Raw genomic sequence first — 6221 nt, 5'->3', positions numbered from 1 at the left:
TTGTATTGCAAGAAAAAGTTAGTTCTGGCATTCCTTTGCAGAGAGTAATTTGAAAACCTGACTCAAAACCATCCTACAGACTCAGAAACAAAAAGGCAAGTAGAAAGAATTGTATACTTTTAAAATCTTCTGACTTTTAAGCCAGTGTCCTGATTTTTTTTATTGCTAGAGCTTTGCGGCAACTTACTGTCTTTATTCAACTACTTCTGACTTTCAGCAATCCTGTGGAGTTGCTCTTCTGGAGTTGTCAATGCATAATGCACTATTTGCAATGTGGCATATTAAAAGGCCACAAAGACTTTAATTAAATTCTCTATCCAATTATGGAATCAGAGTTCTTCACTCTTCTATCTTATGGTTCAACCTTCCTTTACACTTACTTTATTCCATTTTTCTTGTGTGTAAGCTTTCTCTGGTACAGCTCATTTATCTGGGTTAGGTGTGAAACTTATAGAATAGGTACTTACTGTACTTTTCCCCAAGTTCAATCTGTGGTAACTAGGTATTTATATTTCAGCTGCCCCCTAAATCTACAGACAGCTCTTCATGCCTAAGTCATTTGTTGGTGACTTGCAAAACTCTCCTGAGATGAGTAAGTGTTCAGGCTTCATAATTGTTTCCAGGCTCTAGTGATTCCAAGTGTGAGGAGCTCAGCTTAAAATTCAAGCCTAGATCCTTTGCATGGATATACTCTTTTGTTTTTAGGCAGTTAACAAAAAAAAAACCCAAAACAAAACAAAACAAAACAAAAAAGACAAAAGTCCGCAGCCAAACATTGCAACAGAGGTTGGACACACATCCAGGGGTGGAAACAAAACAATCCTTTTCTACAGACTGTCTCTAGGGTCTGGTCCTGTTTTGCAATTGGCAAAAAATGGTTATAAAAGATATTACACTGACAACAAAACCTCACTGCCACTAAGGACAAGGTTGGCTTGGGCCTTTTGAAGGTGCGGGGCCTCTGCAGGTTCCACGCTCTGCGCAAAGCATACGCGGTCTGTGAAAGTGAGAAAAGCAGTAAGTGCAAAGTTGCTCAGTGCATGTGCAGCTGGTGCTGTAGCTGAGACTGTCAATAATGCACAATATATCCATTTGTGCTTCTTAGACCACTAGCTGACTGATCTGCAGGGTATTGAGAAAAGTGGGCAATTGCTGTGAAACTAGGCAAAATACGAAAAACATTTTTATTTGCTGTTTCTACCAGACAGTGCATTTGATTGTACAATACAGGGAATCAATTTGTATAGAGTACATCTTGGTTGGTAGACCCTGGGAGCCATTTCAGATGGGAAGCCTGAATTCTGGCCCCCTGTGTCTGTGGTTTAAGGTGTTAGCATCTGATGTGGCTGCATGGACCTGCTGCTGCTGAAAATATGGACTGTTGGAACATTCAAAATTGTACACATGTAAATGAATGATGGCTTCTACCTCTGGCCAAGACATTTATCTAGTGTAGTAAAGGGACAGACTGTTGAAAAAGACATCATCCACAGCTGCTCTCTAGTAATTATTAGAACCTTGGTTCTTTTTGTGATATTTTAAACAAAGAAAAAGGGAGAAAGCATTTTGTTTTAAAACCTTAACTTTGACTGCAGACTACTAAATGATAGCTAGATCATGCAAAACAGGCAGATTTTGCAGCTATAACAGTCAATGATGAACAGAGCAAGTCCGCTTGCTGTCACCATCATGTACACAAATGGGTACCTAAAGAGAGCCACCATATTGTGTTCTGAGGGTGGAAATCCAATGGCTTGATTTTCAGTAGTACAGAATAGCTGGCAGCCACAGAAGTCTACTGCATCACTGCCTGCAGGAATGAATCCCATTTAATCATCTTTAATTTCCATCCTGGAGGAGTTTATACCAGCAAAGTTAACCTGTAGTTTAAGAATGAAAAAAATTAATCGTGTGAAGTGACATCCAGCACTTCATCTTCCAAGCCTTTTGGCCCCTTTGGCAGAGATAATCTGATAGTTCTTTTTTCATCCTAAAGATTCTGGTTTTCCTTTTTCCTTTTGAGAGGAAACTTACATTTACCACTCACAAATCTTTCTCAGTCTTTACTAAATATATATATATATGCAAAGGATTAAAAAACAGTTATTTTTTAAAAGTTAAGCAGACAGAAAAAATTATGCAGACAAAAGCTCTAGATATTATGGATTCTGAGATGGCATTGCTTATTTTTCACCTAAGTGAATTTTAATGGGATATGACTACTTCTGTACCTCTCTCTTTGTGTAGTTGCTTTGTCAAAGTGTTCCAAGAGCAATAATGGGCATTGCCTAAAACCTGAGGAATGTTCTCACAAATTTCCTTCTTTCCCAGGAATCAGGAGCACTGCTGGAAGGAGTGAAGGGAGATATACAGTCAGTGTGCATACAAAATATGGCAAATATGTTCCAAAGACAGAGCAAACTTAAAAGCGATAGCTGTGATTTTGAAATTCAGAAACATTCTGAAAGTTGAGAACAAAAGAAAGAGGTAACAATTAATAAACTTGCTGGTTTCCGAAGCTCTAACTGTATTGTAAATATTTTGCAAAATTGCATTTTAATGCAGAACGCAACTGCTTTCTGCTTTGCCAACTCAGGAAAAAGCCAAGATTTCTTTCCAGTTCTTACCCTGCAGGAAGGTGGCATATTTTTCATTATTATTTTTCATTATTATTTTTCACATGGAACCATTACACATGCAGGAGAGTTTTTCAAGAAAGGAAAGGCTCATATTTCAAGTTAGTGCTGTGGAAAATGTAGATATCATCAGGTCCTTGACACACTACATAGATGTGTCAGCATGTCTTTATAAGGATCTGGAACAGTCAGTTTTGGCAACAGAGCTAACCAGCAAAAACTCTGACCCCAAATTCCTCTATTTTGATAACGTTATCATGCATTTGACACAGGGTCACTGTTACTCTCTTACATACAAGAAACTTCCAGAAGAGAAATTGGGTAATGCTTATTTGAGAGAAATCCAGTTTGAACTGATAAACTGGACCCCAAAACAAATACGTTACAAATATCCTTTGGTTTATGGCTATGCTATTTTTCTTATCTGCTGAGTGCAAGAGGATCTAAAATAAGAAACAATCCTGGTAGATGACTTGAAAACATGGTTCTGGTATTGACAAGATCCATCTGAAAAAGCAACAAGAAAAAAAGTGATGTGAAAATATACCATTTGATTCAACATCATGAAGCATGAATGAGGTTTGAATTTTCTTAGTAGCATCCTGAGTGTAAAAATTGGAATATAAACAAATCTGAATAAACTATGTTAATTCCAGATAATTCTATTTGCCAAAATTATAACAAAAGCATCCATGTTCTGCTTTTTCTCCAAGCCTGGCAGAGACCTCTCTGGACACCCAGAGCATGCAAAAGAGTTCAAAAGTTCACTTGTTATTTGCACTTCAACACATTTGGTTAAAATAATGTTTCCAATCTTTCTTTACACCAGAAGTCGTATATTTTGCCATTCTAAAAAAAGAAAAAGTAGAGCACTTCAGAAAAAAAAAAATTCATCATGAACATTTAAAATGTATTTATGGGATTTAAGAATCGGTGTATCAATACATAAGGAGCAACTCATCTCCAGAATTACCTGACATTTTGTATGGAAAGCTCATGAAGTATGTATGCATATATCCATGGTTAGTTCTCTTTCTCCAAGCCCACTTAACAATTTTCTAAAAATACTGCTTACACTTCAGAAATATTAACATAAAAAGTGATTTGGACTTGCATAGCCTAGAACACATGTTCCCACGCTATGATTCAGTGGGTGGTTGAGTAACTGGGGAGCCACAAAAAACTCCACAAGGAAGATACAAAATCTGAAAAAATCAGAGTGTTTTCTTTCCCATAAGTAAACTGGCTTATTGTAGCACCAAACCTTGTTTAAAATTGATTCTGTCTCTGTGACCTTTCAGAAACCCAGGGAAGTTAAGTGATCACAATTGTGAGGAAAATTGGCCCATAAAAAGTCTTTTGGGACAGGGTACTTGAAATAAGTTGCAAATCCACTGCATAGAGGTTTTGCAATGTATAATTACTGGAATCCCAAATCCACACCTACCTGTCAGTGTGGAAACAGAAATAGGCTTTAGGAGTTTTGCTGGTGAGGTCATCCATAAAGCTACCACAGTAGCTCTCTCTCATGTTGATTAGATGTGTCCATCTCTCAGTTCAGCTTTCACATTATTTCTCGCATACTTACCTGGGATTTTATTTTCAGGAACTCCAGCAGTTTCTGGTTTATCTGCTTGTGTTCTGTCTGCCATCAGCATATAATTGTACGGAAGTCCTACCACAGACCTGAGTCTCTTGGGGGCTCTTGAAGTCATCTGCCAGTAGCCTCCAGGTCTGGTTCATCTCTAACCCCAAGCCACTTCAGTCCTGGAAGCGTCCAACAACAGAGGCCTAAGAAACTGTCAGGTCTCCTTTTAGGAGATGTGAAACTTCAGACCCAAATTTCAAAGCCATCAATGTCTGATTCCTTATGACTTCTTCATCACTTCCACTCTTCCCTCTTCCCTGCCATGCACTCCTCCATTCAGACTTCTCTGAGGGCTCTTGTTTATATTTGAAATATCTTGGTACATGTGGGTGGCAAAGTTTGGTGGAGGAGAAAAACTCTACCAGCATCATGAGTGTACTCTCAACATTTAAGAGGAAAAAGTAAAGACCTTTTGGCTTTGTGCAGTGTGAGACAAGCACAGCCCTCCGCCAGTACTGCTGGCCTCACAGTGTTGGCAGTGTGCAAAGGAGGATGAGAATGGTCAAATCTCGTACAGGTTGGGTGCTCTGATGCTGACTCCCAGATGGGCTCAGTTCTGCAGGTAGATAAAATCTCCATCCAGAATCCAGCTGGAAAAGTCAGTCTTGGCCTGACCACCCACTTTCAGAGGGACTTTCTTCCTTTCAAGCTGTGCATGACAATAAACTGCCTTTGGCATCTGAAGGCTCTCCACTCAGAATGTAATTACAAACTTCAAAACAGTGGTTAAAATGCCAATGAAGGACATGATTAGTTGCAAGCTTGCACATGTCTGTCTAACAACACACTGCAGCAGCAGCACACCATAACTTAGTAATTGATCTAACCCATCCCCATTTTTACTACACTGTTGCAGCAGTTTGACTCAACCACCCTTGTTGTATACCTTCAGGTCAATTCAGAAGATAAAATTGCAACACTGAAGGCAGCTCATTCTAGCCAATTTATCTGCCAAAATTACCATTTGCAACAGAAGCAGGCTTAACTTCAGCATGTGAGGTTTGTATGTGTACCAGTCTTCAGTGTGCTTCCACTTCAGCAGCTCTCCTTTGGGCTAGCTCTGGTATGCATTACTAAAATTACTCTCATGATTGCTTCTGCCAGAACTCCCTAACATTAAGAGAACTTCTACCCATCCCTTCTCACTTTTCACAGGACATCCTCTGTCCCAGAATTGCCCCAGGACTCTGCTGAAGAAAAGAAGCTCTTGAGCAACTTGTAGAATGGCCTCCTCCATTGTTTCAGAAGAATTCTTTTCACTGCATTCCTCAGGCTGTCATGAATCTTCCTCTTGCACAACCAGCTCTTCCAGCTTGAGCAGAGCTGGACCTGTGATCTTCCAGCACAGCAGTTGTTAATTTAGGTCGATATATACCTGCATACACACTCATATACATGCTAAAAGATCCTCAGAGTTAAAAAGACAGGTTCTTGAAAGTGAAACAAAGCAGGAGCACACCAGTCCACCTTGTCTGTTTATTATAGGGCAGTCTTTAATTAAAGTACTAATTTTATAATACTGCAATTTCAATTCTCTACTGCGTTTTGGATGTAGTTATAAGAACATGCTAAAAGCAGGAGCTGTATGTGATATGAAATATTTGTTTTCACTAGCTGTTTTTCTGGAGAAAGTTAACTTTGGTTTTTTGCGGGTCATTTCCGTGAAACAAGGTAGCAGCAACTTTTCATTCAATAGCCCAGCTTGTTATTTGGTAACTTTTTAACCCAGCAAGTTTTTTGTGAAAAAAATGAATGAGAGGTTTCTGCAGTTAGTTAATTGGTTCACTGTTCTTCCAAACTTGCAAGTACATTGGGAAAAAATAAAGTACTTCTAGCAATTAGGCTTGAATGCAAAAATTTGTGTATTTCTTGCATGATATGGTTTAGTTGATTTGCCAAAGTTACAGGATGAGGGATAAAGAGGGAGTGAATAGTAG

The sequence above is a fragment of the Strix aluco genome, chromosome 1, assembly GCF_031877795.1.
Source record: "Strix aluco isolate bStrAlu1 chromosome 1, bStrAlu1.hap1, whole genome shotgun sequence".
Classification (NCBI taxonomy): Eukaryota; Metazoa; Chordata; class Aves; order Strigiformes; family Strigidae; genus Strix; species Strix aluco.
Note: the sequence above shows the minus strand (reverse complement) of the source record.